Source organism: Ranitomeya variabilis, chromosome 1, assembly GCF_051348905.1.
Source record: "Ranitomeya variabilis isolate aRanVar5 chromosome 1, aRanVar5.hap1, whole genome shotgun sequence".
Lineage (NCBI taxonomy): Eukaryota > Metazoa > Chordata > Amphibia > Anura > Dendrobatidae > Ranitomeya > Ranitomeya variabilis.
Window position 1 is genome coordinate 336,353,904 of NC_135232.1, and position 20,048 is coordinate 336,373,951.

At 46.2% G+C, this 20,048-nt stretch overlaps 1 protein-coding gene across 3 annotated transcripts in view; it reads left to right on the forward strand.

Moving 5' to 3' along the window:
• Positions 1–20,048, forward strand: part of HOMEZ (homeobox and leucine zipper encoding) — a 76,003-nt gene that overhangs the window by 12,222 nt on the left and 43,733 nt on the right. Inside the window, exon 1 of one of the 3 annotated variants that reach the window (XM_077299379.1) lies at positions 18,976–19,358. The exons of 1 other annotated variant lie outside the window; for it this stretch is intronic. The gene's annotated coding sequence lies outside the window, so the exon portion shown is untranslated. Of the gene's footprint in view, positions 1–18,975; positions 19,359–20,048 lie in introns of those variants that run through there. One more of the 3 variants, XM_077299386.1, reaches the window with a different exon arrangement.

Sequence of the window (20,048 nt, forward strand, 5' to 3'; positions counted from 1 at the left end):
CAGATCACATAATACCGTCATATAGATCTCACATAATGCCATAATACAGCATGACCCCTGCAGCTCCTGTTATCGCACGCATTGAGTTGTGTGTACAATGGGGAAAGATATGCAGGGGGGAGAGGAGTGCATAGGATAGGATTAGATACCTGGTTCACCAGACAGTATCACACAGGAGAGGATTAGATACACGGCTCAGCACACAGTATCACACAGGATAGGATTAGATACATGGCTCAGACCGTATCACACAGGATAGGATTAGATACATGGCTCAGCAGTCAGTATCACACAGGAGAGGATTATTAGATACACGTCTCAGCAGACAGTATCACACAAGAGCGGATTAGATACACGGCTCAGGCTACTTTCACACTTCCGTCTTTAGGGATACGTCACAATGCGTCGTTAGACATTAGCGACGCATTGTGACGTATGGCCACACGTCGCATCCGTCATGCGACGGATGCGTCGTGTTTTGGCGGCTGCGACGCACAAAAAAAAGTTCAATGTAACGTTTTTTTGTCCGTCGGTTCCGCTTTTTCCGACCGCGCATGCGCAGCCGGAACTCCGCCCCCTCCTCCCCGCTCATCACACTGGGCAGCGGATGCATCGTAAGACTACATCCGCTGCCCACGTTGTGCTAAATTTAGCACAACGTCCGTCGGTACGTCGGGCCGACAGAAGTGTGAAAGTAGCCTCAGCAGTCAGTATCACACAGGAGAGGATTATTAGATACATGTCTCAGCAGACAGTATCACACAGGATAGGATTAGATACACGGCTCAGCAGTCAGTATCACACAGGAGAGGATTAGATACACAGCTCAGCAGACAGTATCACACAGGAGAGGATTATTAGATACACGTCTCAGCAGACAGTATCACACAGGAGCAGATTAGATACACGGCTCAGCAGTCAGTATTCCACAGGAGGATTAGATACACAGGTCAGCACAGTATAGGATTAGATACACAGGTCAGCATACAGTATCACACAGGAGCGGATTAGATACACGGCTCAGCACAGTATCACACAGGATAGGATTAGATACACGGCTCAGCAGACAGTATCACACAGGATAGGATTAGATACACGGCTCAGCAGACAGTATCACACAGGATAGGATTAGATACACGACTCAGCATAGTATCACACAGGATAGGATTAGATACACGGCTCAGCAGACAGTATCACACAGGATAGGATTAGATACACGGCTCAGCATAGTATCACACAGGATAGGATTAGATACACGGCTCAGCAGACAGTATCACACAGGATAGGATTAGATACACGGCTCAGCATGGTATCACACAGGATAGGATTAGATACACGGCTCAGCAGACAGTATCACACAGTATAGGATTAGATGCATTGCTCAGCAGACAGTATCACTCAGTATAGGATTAGATACACGGCTGAGCATAGTATCACACAGGATAGGATGAGGTACACGGCACAGCAGACAGTATCATACAGGATAGGATTAGATACACGTCTCAGCAGACAGTATCACACAGTATAGGATTAGATACACGGCTCAGCATAGTATCACATAGGAGAGGATTAGATACATGGCTCAGCACAGTATAGTGATAGATACACGGTCTGATGTCCTGTGAGGAGCTGCAGTGAGAGGCAGGGTCGGAGCAGCACAGAGAGCCTCCCCCTCCCCCCTCTGTTACCTCTCTGCAGCTCCTGAGGACATCAGACCGCAGCACTTCACCCTCTCTAGCGATTCTAGAGATCACAGCCACACACCAGGCAGCAGAGGACAGGGAACGGCCGACTGCTGACAGTGTGAAAGGGGAGACAGCTGGAGCTCCCTCCTATAACAGCCCAGCTCTGAAGTCACAGTGGAGCTCACACACTGTCTGCTGAAGAAAGATGGCGCCGACCTCCTGCCTCTGCTGTGATGTGGAGACAGCCCAGGGGGCGTGGCCAGATCACAGCAGGGAGCAGCTCAATGATAGGTATGGGGTCGGCCGCCGACCGCAGCCTCCTATGCCCAGGGCTGCCATATTTGCAGAGCGTAAGTGTCGTGCTGGGACTCTTACACTCCTGCAAAGGAAAATGGTGGCGCCCAGTGGCTGCAAAAATAATTAATAATAAAAAAGATATTAAAGTTAAAAAAAATAATTTTGTATTAAATATAATTGTTTATATAAACATTTTTAATACAAAAACAAAATTGCGGCACCTTCCCTTTAAAGATTGTTCTGCATTTTCATGACTATGAAAATTGTACATTCACACTGAAGGCATCAAAACTATGAATTAACAAATGTGGAATAATATACTTAATAAAAAAGTGTGAAACAACTGAAAATATGTCTTATATTCTAGGTTCTTCAAAGTAAGCCACCTTTTGCTTTGATGACTGCTTTGCACACTCTTGGCATTCTCTTGATGAGCTTCAAGAGGTAGTCACCGGGAATGGTCTTCCAACAATCTTGAAGGAGTTGCCAGAGATGCTTAGCACTTGTTGGCCCTTTTGCCTTCACTCTGCGGTCCAGCTCACCCCAAACCATCTCAATTGGGTTCAGGTCTGGTGACTGTGGAGGCCAGGTCATCTGGCGTAGCACCCCATCACTCTCCTTCTTGGTCAAATAGCCCTTACACAGCCTGGAGGTGTGTTTGGGGTCATTGTCCTGTTGAAAAATAAATGATGGTCCAACTAAACGCAAACCGAATGGAATAGCATGCCACTGCAAGATGCTGTGGTAAAGTGAACAATAGCCGCCCTATTTACCCAACTAATAGATTGTATATACTTTCATAAATATCCCCAAATATTTCACATAGAACTAAAAGGGAACAAGACCGCTATCAAGAGAAATGGGAGTGGCAACCCACTCAAATTATACTAAAAACAAAACCGTCATATGGAAAATCAAAGAAAAAAATAAATAAAAAAGTAAAAAAATTTTTTAAAATAATAATAGGGAGATATATAAGAAACAATGGCCACAATATATATAATAAAAAATGCCTTTATTATACTTGGCAACACATAACACTAAGTGTGCATGTACTTGGAAATATTATATTAACCCCTTTCTGACATCTGACGTACTATCCCGTCGAGGTGGGGTGGGCCCGTATGACCACCGACGGGATAGTACGTCATACGCGATCGGCCGCGCTCACGGGGGGAGCGCGGCCGATCGCGGCCGGGTGTCAGCTGCATATCGCAGCTGACATCCGGCACTATGTGCCAGGAGCGGTCACGGACCGCCCCCGGCACATTAACCCCCGGCACACCGCGATCAAACATGATCGCGGTGTACCGGCGGTATAGGGAAGCATCGCGCAGGGAGGGGGCTCCCTGCGGGCTTCCCTGAGACCCCCGCAGCAACGCGATGTGATCGCGTTGCTCCGAGGGTCTCCTACCTCCTCCTCACCGCAGGTCCCGGATCCAAGATGGCCGCGGCATCCGGGTCCTGCAGGGAGGGAGGTGGCTTACCGAGTGCCTGCTCAGAGCAGGCACTGGTAAGCCTGTAGCCCTGTACAGCAGATCGCCGATCTGACAGAGTGATATGCACACTGTCAGATCAACGTTCTGTGATGTCCCCCCCTGGGACAAAGTAAAAATGTAAAAAAAAATTTTTTCCACATGTGTAAAAAAATAAATAAAAAATAAATTCCTAAATAAAGAAAAAAATATATATATTATTCCCATAAATACATTTCTTTATTTAAATAAAAAAAACAAAACAATAAAAGTACACATATTTAGTATCGCCGCGTCCGTAACGACCCAACCTATAAAACTATATCACTAGTTAACCCCTTCAGTAAACACCGTGAGAAAAAAAAAAAAACGAGGCAAAAAACGACGCTTTATTACCATACCGCCGAACAAAAAGTGGAATAACACGCGATCAAAAAGACAGATATAAATAACCATGGTACCGCTGAAAACGTCATCTTGTCCCGCAAAAAACGAGCCGCCATACAGCATCATCAGCAAAAAAAGTTATAGTCCTGAGAATAAAGCGATACCAAAATAATTATTTTTTCTATAAAATAGCTTTTATCGTATAAAAGCGCCAAAACATAAAAAAATGATATAAATGAGATATCGCTGTAATCGTACTGACCCGACGAATAAAACTGCTTTATCAATTTTACCAAACGCGGAACGGTATAAACGCCTCCCCCAAAAGAAATTCATGAATAGCTGGTTTTTGGTCATTCTGCCTCACAAAAATCGGAATAAAAAGTGATCAAAAAATGTCATGTGCCCGAAAATGTTACCAATAAAAACGTCAACTCGTCCCGCAAAAAACAAGACCTCACATGACTCTGTGGACTCAAATATGGAAAAATTATAGCTCTCAAAATGTGGTAACGCAAAAAATATTTTTTGCAATAAAAAGCGTCTTTCAGTGTGTGACGGCTGCCAATCATAAAAATCCGCTAAATAACCCGCTATAAAAGTAAATCAAACCCCCCTTCATCACCCCCTTAGTTAGGGAAAAATAAAAAAATTTAAAAAATGTATTTATTTCCATTTTCCCATTTGGGTTAGGGCTAGGGCTAGGGCTAGGGTTAGGGCTAGGGTTATTGCTAGGGTTATTGCTAGGGTTAGGGCTAGGGTTATTGCTAGGGTTAGGGCTAGGTTAGGGTTAGGGCTAGGGTTATTGCTAGGGTTAGGGCTAGGGTTAGGGCTAGGGTTGGGGCTAGGGTTAAGGCTACAGTTAGGGTTGGGGCTAAAGTTAGGGTTAGGGTTTGGATTACATTTATGGTTGGGAATAGGGTTGGGATTAGGGTTAGGGGTGTGTCAGGGTTAGGGGTGTGGTTAGGGTTACCGTTGGGATTAGGGTAAGGGGTGTGTTTGGATTAGGGTTTCAGTTATAATTGGGGGGTTTCCACTGTTTAGGCATATCAGGGGCTCTCCAAACGGGACATGGCATCCGATCTCAATTCCAGACAATTCTGCGTTGAAAAAGTAAAACAGTGCTCCTTCCCTTCAGAGCTCTCCCGTGTACCCAAACAGGGGTTTACCCCAACATATGGGGTATCAGCGTACTCAGGACAAATTGGACAACATCTTTTGGGTCCAATTTCTCCTGTTACCCTTGGGAAAATACAAAACTGGGGGCTAAAAAATAAGTTTTGTGGGAAAAAAAAGGATTTTTTATTTTCACGGCTCTGCGTTGTAAACTGTAGTGAAACACTTGGGGGTTCAAAGTTTTCACAACACATCTAGATAAGTTCCTTGGGGGGTCTAATTTCCAATATGGGGTCACTTGTGGGGGGTTTCTACTGTTTAGGTACATCAGGGGCTCTGCAAATGCAACGTGACGCCTGCAGACCAATCCATCTAAGTCTGCATTCCAAATGGCGCTCCTTCCCTTCCGAGCTCTGCCATGCGCCCAAACAGTGGTTTACCCCCACATATGGGGTATCAGCATACACAGGACAAATTGGACAACAACTTTTGGGGTCAAATTTATCCTGTTACCCTTGTGAAAATACAAAACGGGGGGCTAAAAAATCATTTTTGTGAAAAAAAAAATAATTTTTATTTTCACGGCTCTGCGTTATAAACTGTAGTGAAACACTTGGGGGTTCAAAGTTCTCACAACACATCTAGATAAGTTCCTTGGGAGGTCTAGTTTCCAATTTGTGGTCACTTGTGGGGGGTTTCTACTGTTTGGGTACATCAGGGGCTCTGCAACTGCAACGTGACGCCTGCAGACCAATCCATTTAAGTCTGCATTCCAAATGGCGCTCCTTCCCTTCCGAGCTCTGCCATGCGCCCAAACAGTGGTTCCCCCCCACATATGGGGTATCAGCGTACTCAGGACAAATTGGACAACTTTTGGGGTCCAATTTATTATGTTACCCTTGTAAAAATACAAAGCTGGGGGCTAAAAAATCATCTCTGTGAAAAAAAAGAGGAATTTTTATTTTCACGTCTCTGCGTTATAAACTGTAGTGAAACACTTGGGGGTTCAAAGTTCTCACAACACATCTAGATAAGTTCCTTAGGGGGTCTACTTTCCAAAATGGTGTCACTTGTGGGGGGTTTTAATGTTTAGGCACATCAGGGGCTCTCCAAACGCAACATGGCGTCCCATCTTAATTCCAGTCAATTTTGCATTGAAAAGTAAAATAGCGCTCCTTCCCTTTCGAGCTCTGCTATGCGCCCAAACAGTGGTTTACCCCCACATATGGGGTATCATCGTACTCAGGACAAATTGCACAACAACTTTTGTGGTCTAATTTCTTTTCTTATCCTTGGGAAAATAAAAAAATGGGGGCGAAAAATCATTTTTGTGAAAAAATATGATTTTTTATTTTTACGGCTCTGCATTATAAACTTCTGTGAAGCACTTGTTGGGTCAAAGTGCTCAACACACATCTAGATAAGTTCCTTAGGGGGTCTACTTTCCAAAATGGTGTCACTTGTGGGGGGTTTCAATGTTTAGGCACATCAGGGGCTCTCCAAACGCAACATGGCGTCCCATGTCAATTCCAGTCAATTTTGCATTGAAAAGTCAAATGGCGCTCCTTTCCTTCCGAGCTCTGCCATGCGCCCAAACAGTGGTTTACCCCCACATATGGGGTATCAGCGTACTGAGGACAAATTGTACAACAACTTTTGGGGTCCATTTTCTCCTGTTACCCTTGGTAAAATAAAACAAATTGGAGCTGAAATAAATTTTGTGTGAAAAAAAAGTTAAATGTTCATTTTTATTTAAACATTCCAAAAATTCCTGTGAAACACCTGAAGGGTTAAGAAATTTCTTGAATGTGGTTTTGAGCACCTTGAGGGGTGCAGTTTTTAGAATGGTGTCACATTTGGGTATTTTCTGTCATATAGACCCCTCAAAATGACTTCAAATGAGATGTGGTCCCTAAAAAAAAATGGTGTTGTAAAAATGAGAAATTTCTGGTCAACTTTTAACCCTTATAACTCCCTAACAAAAAAAAATTTGGTTCCAAAAGTGTGCTAATGTAAAGTAGACGTGGGAAATGTTACTTATTAAGTATTTTGCGTGACATATGTCTGTGATTTAAGGGCATAAAAATTCAAAGTTGGAAAATTGCAAAATTTTCAACATTTTCGCCAAATATCCATTTTTTTCACAAATAAACGCAAGTTATATCGAAGAAATTTTACCACTATCATGAAGTACAGTATGTCACGAGAAAACAATGTCAGAATCGCCAAGATCCGTTGAAGCGTTCCAGAGTTATAACCTCATAAAGGGACAGTGGTCTGAATTGTAAAAATTGGCCTGGTCATTAACGTGCAAACCACCCTTGGGGGTGAAGGGGTTAATGCTAGAAAAATATATATATAAAAAACACGGAAAAGAAGGAATATTATACAATCGTCTGAAATATATATATATGTTCCTATGTAATTTTACATGAGTATTTTATGTATGCATAACAATTTAAGACCAGCTAATAAAATAAATTAATTTATGTATATATGATATATATATATATATATATATATATATATGTATATATATATATATATATATATATATATATATATAGTGTAATATATAAAAAATCTAAAGTGCATGTGCAAGGGGACAACCAATAATTGTAAAAAATGTGATTGAAAACCCAACAATAATTTGTACAAATAATTATTTTATATCTGTGTAAAAAAAAAAATATATATATACTATATGTAATAATACCTCAGTTTAGTGCAAAAAGGAAAAAAAAGTGTAACCTGTAATATATATACCTGTGAGTATGTATCCCTACATAAAGAAATATGTGCATCTCAGATACCTATAACAGAGATTGTAAAAAATGAATAAAAAAATCAAATAATGTGCCAAAAAATATATATTATGTGCAAGAGATTATTATATATCAAAAGGTGAGGGCAACACCATATATATAGATGTATACACACAAATATGCATGTGTTATATTAAATAGTCCCCTGCACACACCAAAAAATGGCACATAGAAGAGATGAATTATATATACCTTAGTGTCCGATATGTCCAAGTACAGAGCACCCCGACGCGCATTTCGGTTATTCCTTCTTCAGGGGGTGATGTACGAACAGAACCAGAGGAGTATATATACACAAAATGCAGAGACACCAATGAAAGTGGGCAGTGGCATTTGCGCGCGCCGCCAGGAGGAGCCCGGAAGCACACAGAGCCGGCGTCACATAACCTGGCAGGGAAGGAGACCGCTTCACGGTGGGAACCACGCTTCATGCTTCACGGTGGAAACCAGGCATGTAGAGTCCATCCGTTCACCTTTTCTGCGTCGCATAAAGACACGGTGGTTGGAACCAAAGGTCTCAAATTTGGACTCATCAGACCAAAGCACAGATTTCCACTGGCCTAATGTCCATTCCTTATGTTCTTTAGCCCAAACAAGTCTCTTCTGCTTGTTGCCTGTCCTTAGCAGTGGTTTCCTAGCAGCTATTTTACCATGAAGGCCTGCTGCACATAGTCTCCTCTTAAGGTCGGGGACACACTTAACGTATAAAAAAACGGTCCATTTTTCACGGCCGAGAATCGCACAAATGTTTCAAAAACAGTGATCCGTGTGCAGTGCGAGGATGCGATTTCCTCGCATCAAATGATCCGTGTGACATCCGTATGGCATCCGTATGCCGAGATTTTCTCGCAAGCTTGCAAAACCGACATCTAATGGATTTATGTGCTCAAATGTTCGGGAAAACATATATACAGTATATATATATATATATATATATATATATATATATATATATATATATATATATATATATATATGTCATTGAGACACATATATATATATATATTCTGTATTTATATGTCATTCAGCGCGATATCTGTGAAAAGCCGGTAATTCAATTGCCGGCTTTGCATTTCTCCTTCACAAACCCGACAGGATATGAGACATGGTTTACATACAGTAAACCATCTCATATCCCCCTTTTTTTTGCATATTCCACACTACTAATGTTAGTAGTGTGTATGTGCAAAATTTCAGCGCTGTAGCTGCTCAAATAAAGGGTTAAATGGCGGAAAAAATTGGCGTGGGCTCCCGCGCAATTTTCTCCGGCCAGAATGGTAAAGCCAGTGACTGAGGGCAGATATTAATAGCCAGGAGAGGGTCCATGGTTATTGGCCCCCCCCGTGGCTAAAAACATCTGCCCCCAGCCACCCCAGAAAAGGCACATCTGGAAGATGCGCCTATTCTGGCACTTGGCCACTCTCTTCCCACTCCCTGTAGCGGTGGGCTATGGGGTAATGAAGGGTTAATGCCACCTTGCTATTGGAAGGTGACATTAAGCCAGATTAATAATGGAGAGGCGTCAATTATGTCACCTATCCATTATTAATCCAATTGTTTGAAAGGGTTAAAAAACACACACACACATGATTAAAAAGTATTTTAATGAAATAAACACAGCGGTTGTTTTAATATTTTATTGCTCTCTCATTCCATTTTCAGACCCTCGCTTGGCAAAACAATAAACACACAAGATACATACCCTCTCTGATGAACTGTCACGTCCCACGAAGTAATCCATCTGAAGGGGTTAACTAATATTACAGGCACGAGCTGCAATAAACCACTCGCTCGTGCCTGTAATCCCCCGGGTGCTGAAAGGAAAGCAGTGATCTATACTTACATTCCGTCGCGGTGATGCGCCCCTGCTGGATGTTCTCATGAACTGCAGCCTGGGAACTTTTTCCCACGCTCCAGGTCATATGAGGACATCCACCAGGGGGCGCATCACTGCGACTGAAGGTAACTATAGGTCATTGACCTACATTTCCTTCATTTCCTACATTTCTCTAATCTGAGCTGCTGTTAACCTGCAATTTCTGAGGCTGGTGACTTGGATAAACTTATCCTCAGAAGCAGAGGTGACTGTTGGTCTTCCTTTCCGGGGGCGGTCCTCATGTGAGCCAGTTTCTTTGTAGCGCTTGATGGTTTTTGCCACTGCACTTGTGGACCTTTGGGGAATTTTTCGGACTGACTGACCTTCATTTCTTAAAGTAATTTCATGATGACGACGAGGGGGCGTCTCAAATGAAAGTGCGTGGAGTACCCCCATTACCTCATCGTAGCGCTGCAGCGTGGGGTCTCTGTGCTGGGAGCGGCGGCTGCTGCTCCTCTTTGTGCCGCGTGGGAGCTGTGGGGCGGCGGCTCCTCTTCTGCAGTGTGGGGCCTCTGTGCTGTGGGGCGGCGGCGGCGTATCTTCATGCAGTCAGTCGGGGCTCCTCCGGCATCTCCTTAAAGCCCGGAGGCCCCGCCGGCAGCTGCATTGCTGCGATGCGGTGGCCTCCGGGAAAATGGCCGCTGCTCAGATTCAGATCTCGTCTCCCGAGATCTCGGGACGAGATCTGAATCTGAGCATGCGCCGCCCCCAGCGGCCATTTTCCCGGAGGCCACCGCATCGCAGCAATGGAGCTGCCTCCGGGAAAATGGCCGCTGCTCAGATTCAGATCTTGTCTCCCGAGATCTCGGGACGAGGTCTGAATCTGAGCATGCGCCGCCCCCAGCGGCCATTTTCCCGGAGGCCACCGCACCGCAGCAATGCAGCTGCCGGCGGGGCCTCCGGGCTTTAAGAAGATGCCGGAGGAGCCCCAACTGACTGCATAAAGATCCGCCGCCCCACAGCACAGAGGCCCCACACTGCAGAAGAGGAGCCGCCGCCCCACAGCACCCACGCGGCACAAAGAGCCGCCGCTGCCGCTCCCAGCAGAGACCCCACGCTTCAGCGCTACGATGAGGTAATAGGGGATAGTCCACTCACACTTTCCTGTGAGACGCCCCCTCGTCGTCATCGGGACCACTCCCACCCAAAAGGCACATTAGTCACCGGCCCTATAAGACGACATACAGCGTATAAGAAGACCCCCGACTTTTAAGAAGATTTTATATTTTAACTGGAAAAGTTGGGGGGTCGTCTTATACGCCCAGTCGTCTTATACGCCGGAAAATACAGTAACTATTACTGTGCAGAATTATTAGGCAACTTAATAAAAACCAAAGATATTCCCATCTCACTTATTTATTTTCACCACGTAAACCAATATAACTGCACAAAATTTAGAAATAAACATTTCTGACATGCAAAAACAAAACCCCAAAAAATGAGTGACCAATATAGCCACCTTTCTTTATGATGACACTCAACAGCCTTCCATCCATAGATTCTGTCAGTTGCTTGATCTGTTTACGATCAACATTACGTGCAGCAGCCACAACAGCCTCCCAGACACTGTTCCGAGTGGTGTACTGTTTTCCCTCCCTGTAGATCTCACATTTTATGAGGGACCACAGGTTCTCTATGGGGTTCAGATCAGGTGAACAAGGGGGCCATGTAGGACTATCAGCTGTGAATCCACCAAACTTCTGCTCAACATAACTGATGGTCCAAACCCCATTTATAAGTCAAGAAATCCCACTTATTAAACCTGACAGTGCACACCTGTGAAGTGAAAACCATTCCCGGTGACTACCTCTTGAAGCGCATCAAGAGAATGCCAAGAGTGTGCAAAGCAGTCATCAAAGCAAAAGGTGGCTACTTTGAAGAACCTAGAATATAAGACATATTTTCTGTTGTTTCACACTTTTTTGTTAAGTATATAATTCCACATGTGTTAATTCATAGTTTTGATGCCTTCAGTGTGAATTTACAATCTTCATAGTGATGAAAATATAGAAAAATCTTAAAATGAGAGTGTGTCCAAACTTTTGGTCTGTACTGTAGTTGTTGATCAATAATAAAAATAATCCTCTAAAATACAACTTGACTAATAATTCTGCACACAGTGTACGAATGTGCCACAAACAGGAAGTTGATATCACCAACCATGAATTGGCCAATTTATGAGCTCAAAACCTTCACTTTTTCCGTAAGTACATCTTGCTGAGGGGCAATGCAGTTGGAAATTGTTATTTCCATTGACACTATATGTCTTCGCATTCAGAGAGTGCTGCTGTGCATGTGTGTGTATATGTGTGTATATATATATATATATATATATATATATATATATATATACACACTGCTCAAAAAAATAAAGGGAACACTTAAACTGCAGAATATAAGTAAATCAAACTTCTGTGATATAAAACTGTCCACTTAGGAAGCAACACTGACAATCAATTTGACTTGCTGTTGTGCAAATGGAATAGACAACAGATGGAAATTATTGGCAATTATCAAGACACACTCAATAAATGAGTGGTTCTGCAGGTGGGGACCACAGACCACATCTCAGTACCAATGCTTTCTGGCTGATGTTTTGGTCACTTTTGAATGCTGGTTGTGCTTTCACACTCGTGGTAGCATGAGACGGACTCTACAATCCACACAAGTGGTTCATCAATGCGAGCTGTGGCAAGGTTTGCTGTGTCTGTCAGCTTAGTGTCCAGAGGCTGGAGGCGCTCCCAGGAGACAGGCCAGTACACCAGGAGACGTAGAGGGTGCCGTAGGAGGGCAACAACCCGGCAGCAGGACTGCTACCTCAGCCTTTGTGCAAGAAGGAAGAGGAGGAACACTGCCAGAGCCCTGCAAAATAACCTCCAGAAGCCACAAATGTGAATGTGTCTGCACAAACGGTTAAAAACTGACTCCATGAGGATGGTCTGAGTGCCCGACGTCCACAGATGGGGGTTGTGCTCACAGCCCAACACCGTGCAGGACGCTTGGCATTTGCCACAGAACACCAGGACTGGCAAATTCGCCACTGGTGCCTTGTGCTCTTCACAGATGAAAGCAGGTTCACACTGAGCACGTGACAGAGTCTGGAGACGCCTTGGAGAGCAATCTACTGCCTACAACATCCTTCAGCATGACTGTTTTGGCAGTGGGTCAGTAAAGATGTGGGTTGGCATTTCTTTGGAGGGCTGCACAGCCCTCCATGTGCTCGCTAGAGGTAGCCTGACTGCCATTAGGTACTGAGATGGGATCCTCAGACCCCTTGTGAGACCATATGCTGGTGCGGTTGGCCCTGGGTTCCTCCTAATGCAGGACAATGCCAGACCTCATGTGGCTGGATTGTGTCAGCAGTTCCTGCAAGATGAAGGCATTGAAGCTATGGACTGGCCCGCCTGTTCCCCAGACCTGAATCCGATTGAACACATCTGGGACATCATGTCTCTCATCATCCATCAACGTCACGTTGCACCAAAGACTGTCCAGGAGTTGGCGGATACTTTAGTCCAGGTCAGGGAGGTCGCTCAGGAGACCATCCGCCGCCTCATCAGGAGCATGCCCAGGTGTTGTAGGGAGGTCATACAGGCACGTTGAGGCCACACACACTACTGAGCATTATTTCCTTGTCTTGAGGCATTTCCACTGAAGTTGGATCAACTTGTAATTTGATTTTCCACTTTGATTTTGAGTATCATTCCAAATCCAGACCTCCATTGGATATTAATTTTGATTTACATTGATCACTTTTATGTTTTATTATTCTCAACACATTCCAGTATGTAATGAATAAAGATTTGCAACTGAAATATTTCATTCAGTGATATCTAGGATGTGGGATTTTAGTGTTCCCTTTATTTTTTGAGCAGTGTGTGAGTGTATATATATAAGCCTCATTGGTATTGCGTCCCCAAAATACACAAGTCCGAAAAAGACCCTCCCGGACGCCCCATAGTATCCAGGGTGGGTTCTCTCATAGAACCCCTGTCGAAATACATCGATTGGCTGCTTCGCCCCATACTAACGAGCGTCCCATCTTATTTGAAGGACACTAATGCATTCCTTAAAGCTATTAAGCATTTCCAATGGCAAACCGGGTTCGCTTTAGCTTCAGTCGATGTAGCCAATCTTTACACTAGGATCCCCCAACAAATGGGGGTGGACTCTATTAGAGTTATCTTGGAGTCCACTGATCGATCCCAGTCTTTTATCGACTTTGTATGTGAGGGGTTGCAATTTATATTGATGCACAATGCATTTACCTTCAGAGACTTGTGGTACAAACAGGTAACTGGGACTGCAATGGGGACTCCGGCAGCATGCACCTTCGCTAACCTGTTTTTAAGCCTTTTTGAGGAAAAATACATTTATGCCACACAAAATACGTTTTCTAAACATATAAAATTCTACCGTAGATACGTGGATGATATGATTTTCGTATGGGACGGGTCTGAAGATACATTTTCCTCCTTTGTTGCATATCTTAATACCAATCAGATGAACATGTCGTTCACATTGGAATTTGGAGGCACAAGCCTCAATTTTTTGGATGTTTCTGTGGAGGCAAAAGAAGGTACCCTGGCTACAACACTGTACCGTAAACCGGTTGCAACCAATTCTTTATTACATTATACAAGTTACCATCCATCACATGTTAAACGGTCCCTCCCCTATAGCCAATTTTTGTGGGTTAACAAAGTCAACAGCACACAAGAAGGAGCTATAACCCAGTCTAATGAGCTATTCAATAGGTTGGCAAATAGAGGTTACCCTACTAAGTTGCTTAATGATGCCACAGTAAGATCTGATATGCACAACACTGGGAACATTACACATATACCATCAGGCAAACGTTTTAATTTTAGTTTTCAATTTAGTTCGGTAGATAGTTGCATACGCAGTGCAATACGCAAGAACTGGCATATTCTCGAAAAAGACAGAGACCTAGTAGATATAGTCAAAAGAGGCCCTTTAATATCAAATCAACGCAGCAAAAATCTAAGGGATGTCTTAGTGCGCAACCGTTTACCAAGTGATCATAATAATTGGTTAAATTCCAGCACACCGAAAGGGAACTTTCGATGTGGCCATTGTTCACACTGCAAATATCACCTCACGGGGCGCTTTCTTAGCATAGGACCCGTGAAGCATGTAGTTAATACATTCATAACATGTAAAACGAAAAATGTCGTTTATATTATATTTTGTCCGTGTGGACGTTTTTACATTGGTAAAACTATACGCTGTTTATACATGCGTTTTCGAGAACATTGCAGCACTATTGTTACAGGCAAAGGGGTTCCCCGGTTAATTGAACATATTCGCGTTAGTCATAATGGTGACCCTAGCGTTTTGACATTTGCCGGCATCGAGCAGGTCACCCTACCAAAAAGAGGGGGGGACCTTCATAATATGCTTCTACAAAAAAAAGCTCGGTGGATCATGCAAACTAACGCTATGGGCCCATTAGGTTTTAATGACAGGGTGGATATGGCCATTTTCTTATAACCCGTTCTTTTCATTTAGCCACTCAGTTGGCATAATGTCAAGATTCTATTGCTTCCTACCATATGCTCACATGAAGGTGTTTTTTTCACTCGTTTTTTCCATTTATTATTTTTTTCGTTCTCAGGCAATATTATAATTCTGCAGTTCTAATGTATACTATTGTGGTATGAAGGTCATATTAGTCATGGTCGTTATAAGTTGCGTAGTTTGTCCTTTTGGAAATATTTCTTGGTACTATGTGCATTGTTTTTAAGGTATGTTTTAATGATCTTGTCTCAAGGTGGGGTGTGATCGGTTTCACGGTGGAAGTAGATGGGAGGCGCCTCGTCCTCACCTGTTTCTATTTCACCCGGCGTTTCTGTGCACACTTTCATTGACCTGTTGAAACGCCAGCCAGGCGCGAAACAGCTGTTGTCTAGCATCGCCGCACTCCTTGTACAGCACCCCCCGGCTGTGAAGATGTGTCTTTTACTACAATAAAGTTACCTGCATCGGACATCCTGTTGAGTGCGTGCCTTCTTCTCCCATCGGAATCCATTCATGCATCTCTTTCACGGAGCTTCGCACCCAGGATTGGAGGCTTTGGCTATCAGCACGCAGGTGAGCGGTTCCCATCACGTCTTCTACACACAGGCTGTTGGTGCGGTCCGATTTTCTTCTCATTTTGTGGATATATATATATATATATATATGTTACACACAATTTTTAAACACAGCTGGACTCCAATGAAGGAGTAGAATCATCTCAAGGAGGATCACAAGGAAATAGACAGCATGTGACTTACCGTAAATGAGTGTCTGAGCAAAGGGTCTGAATACTTATGTGATATTTCAGTTTATCTTTTTTAATAAATATGCAAACATTTCTACATTTTTTTTTTCAGTCAAGATAGGGTGCAGAGTGTACATTAGAGAAAAATGAACTTTTTTTGAATTTACCAAATGGCTGCAATGAACCAAAGAGTGAAACATTTAAAGGGGTCTGAATACTTTCCGTACCCACTGTATGTCTGCTGATCAACAACTCGGAGGCATGTTAATTCCCTTAAGACACAGACACTTCAGACCCACACAGAACGCTCAGGAATAAATGGCTCACTGCCCACAGGCTGCCATTGCTCTCAGCAGAGGGAGACTTGTTTACACGAAATTATGTGCTGCTCAGAACGATGATCTTTGGGGCAAATCTAAGGGTCATTGCATCTGATGAACGAGCATTTTTCTTGTTTGATGAATGACTGGCAGTCCTATTTACAGAAACAAGTGTTCCTAGGAATCCATGGTTGCGATTATCTTGCACTGTAAATGGTCCTTTATCAGAATGGGATAAACACAAGTAAGCGGTTGGGTATTGGAAGCGGCCATTTGGATGGTAAGTAATGAAAGAGTAACATCTAAGGGTGAGTGTCCACGGTAAGTAAACGCTGCGTGATTGACGCTGCAGCGTCAAACACGCAGCGTCCAGATGTTCCAGCATAGTGGAAGGGATTTGTTGAAATCCCGTGTCCACTCTGCGTGGAAACCCGCACGCGGCGGCCCTGCGACTCCGGACATGCTGCGCGTCTTTTCAGATCGCATGTCCGTACACCTTGCGGGGACGCAGCGTCCCCGCAAGGCATATCACAGGGCCCTATGGCGAGGGGTGCGATGATCCCGGATGTGTACTGTACACATCCGGCACCATCGCGTCCCAGAAAGGGGGCGGGGCTTAGCGCCGAGCGGCTTCGCCGCTGCGGCGATACCGCCGGCCATCCTGAGCGTGGACACGCACCCTAAGGGGGTGTGTAATTCACAGAATAGGGGCTGACACAGGACCTTTACAGGAGCAGCACAGCGGCCGGGTCATGGTCGTCCAGCTATTAGGCCATGTTCACACGGTCAGTATTTGGTATTTTACCTCAGTATTTGTAAGACAAAACCAGGAGATGATCAATTAGAGGAAAAGTATAAATGAAACACGTCACCACTTCTGTATTTATCACCCACTCCTGGTCTAGGCTTAAAAATACTGAAGTAAAAAACTAACCAAATCCTAATAGTGTGACCGTGGCCTCAAACGGATTGTGGGCCCTGTGTTGGTGTACACGGATTGTGGACCCCGTGCTGGTGTACACGGATTGTGGGCCCCGTGTTGGTGTACATGGATTGTGGGCCCCGTGCTGGTGTACACGGATTGTGGACCCCGTGCTGGTGTACACGGATTGTGGGCCCCGTGCTGGTGTACACGGATTGTGGGCCCCGTGTTGGTGTACACGGATTGTGGGCCCCGTGCTGGTGTACACGGATTGTGGGCCCCGTGCTGGTGTACACGGATTGTGGGCCCCGTGCTGGTGTACACGGATTGTGGGCCCCTTGTTGGTGTACACGGATTGTGGGCCCCGTGCTGGTGTACACGGATTGTGGGCCTAGTTTTGGTGTACACGGATTGTGGGCCCGTGTTGGTGTGCACGGATTGTGGGCCCCGTGCTGGCGTACACGGATTGTGGGCCCCGTGCTGGCGTACACGGATTGTGGGCCCCGTGCTGGCGTACACGGATTGTAGGCCCCGTGCTGGTGAACACGGATTGTGGGCCCCGTACTGGTGTACACGGATTGTGGGCCCCGTGCTGGTGTACACGGATTGTGGGCCCCGTGTTGGTGTACACGGATTGTGGGCCCCGTGCTGGTGTACACGGATTGTGGGCCCCGTGCTGGTGTACACGGATTGTGGGCCCCGTGCTGGTGTACACGGATTGTGGGTCTAGTGTTGGTGTACACGGATTGTGGGCCCGTGTTGGTGTACACGGATTGTGGGCCCCGTGCTGGTGTACACGGATTGTGGGTCTAGTGTTGGTGTACACGGATTGTGGGCCCCGTGCTGGTGTACACGGATTGTGGGCCCCGTGTTGGTGTACACGGATTGTGGGCCCCGTGCTGGTGTACACGGATTGTGGGCCCCGTGCTGGTGTACACGGATTGTGGGCCCCGTGCTGGTGTACACGGATTGTGGGTCTAGTGTTGGTGTACACGGATTGTGGGCCCGTGTTGGTGTGCACGGATTGTGGGCCCGTGTTGGTGTGCACGGATTGTGGACCCCGTGTTGGTGTACACGGAGAGTGGACCCCGTGCTGGTGTACACGGATTGTGGGCCCCGTGCTGGTGTACACGGAGAGTGGGCCCCGTGTTGGTGTACATGGATTGTGGGCCCCGTGTTGGTGTACACGGATTGTGGGCCCCGTGTGGTGTACACGGATTGTGGGCCCCGTGTTGGTGTACACGGATTGTGGGCCCCGTGTTGGTGTACACGGATTGTGGGCCCCGTGTTGGTGTACACGGATTGTGGGCCCCGTGTTGGTGTACACGGATTGTGGGCCCCGTGTTGGTGTACACGGATTGTGGGCCCCGTGTTGGTGTACACGGATTGTGGGCCCCGTGTTGGTGTACACGGATTGTGGGCCCCGTGTTGGTGTACACGGATTGTGGGCCCCGTGTTGGTGTACACGGATTGTGGGCCCCGTGTTGGTGTACACGGATTGTGGGCCCCGTGTTGGTGTACACGGATTGTGGGCCCCGTGTTGGTGTACACGGATTGTGGGCCCCGTGTTGGTGTACACGGATTGTGGGCCCCGTGTTGGTGTACACGGATTGTGGGCCCCGTGCTGGTGTACACGGATTGTGGGCCCCGTGTTGGTGTACACGGATTGTGGGCCCCGTGCTGGTGTACACGGATTGTGGGCCCCGTGTTGTTGTGGGCCCCGTGTTGGTGTACACGGGCTGCTTCCTGTGCAGGTCACTCATTGCTCCCGCGCTGTTTCTCCTCAGGACACACGAGCAGGCAGCAGGAATCCCCCCAGGACGGACACACGTTATTGTAGTGTCCACATGACCCAGCGGCCATTACTGCACAGCTGAGAACAGTTGACGGTGTCACCCCCGCCTCTTCCCGGTCCCACCGCTGCCAGCTCCCAGCATTCCCGGCCGGCTGTCCCTCCCTTCCTGTTGATGCACCAATCTGTGTCCCTGTGTGCAGAGCCTGGCAACGACCCCCTCCCAGTGTGATCCCGGAGAAGCACAACAACGCGGCTCCGACCAATAACCCCACTGTGCACAGAGCGTTGGTCTCCTGACGGGGGCGATGTTACGGGGGCGGCCGGTCCAGTCGCTGAGCTGCCCGGGGAGCTGAGCTAGGAGCAGCCGGCACACGGTGAGTGCGTCCTGCCTGTATCGGTCACATGAGCGGCCGCGGTGAGCTACGTGTGTGTTGTCTTCCTCCACGTGTTGCCCTGTGCCCGCTCCTGCCTCGGCCAGCCTGTGCCCCGCCACCTTGTTTACCCTGCGCACATTCAGCTGACCAGGGAGCAGCTGCTCTTAACCCCTGGGTGGCCGCACCAGCCTGCCATGGAGTGGCGATGCACTGTATCCGGGTGTGCTGCCTCACAGGCCGGAGTGCCCATTACTAGCAGGGCACCATGCCCTCAGGCCTGGACGGCTTCCTATTGGAGGGTTGGTCTAGTGTGTGAGTAAATCGCTGCTCCTGACAGATGACTTTGGAGAATGCCACTCTCCTCCTTTCATTCCTGCCATTATATTTGGGGTGATAGAGGCACTTCAATCACCGGTGCCATGGAAGATTAGGACAGCTGCAGAAAACCGCAATGTAGCCCAGTGTGTGTAGTGATAAAATCCCTTAGGGCCACCATTGTGACCTGCGCCAACCCTGAGAACAGGTTGCCCACTTGTGCAGAGGCCGACTCCAAAGTCTGTGATCAGTTCCTTATCAGTTACTGCTGGGACCCCACTAATCCCCAGAGAACAGGGTCACTAGGCTAGTGGCCCCTTCACTGATGGTCCATCTCTTGGCCACCCGCTGGGCATGGAGCTCCTCAGCCCCATT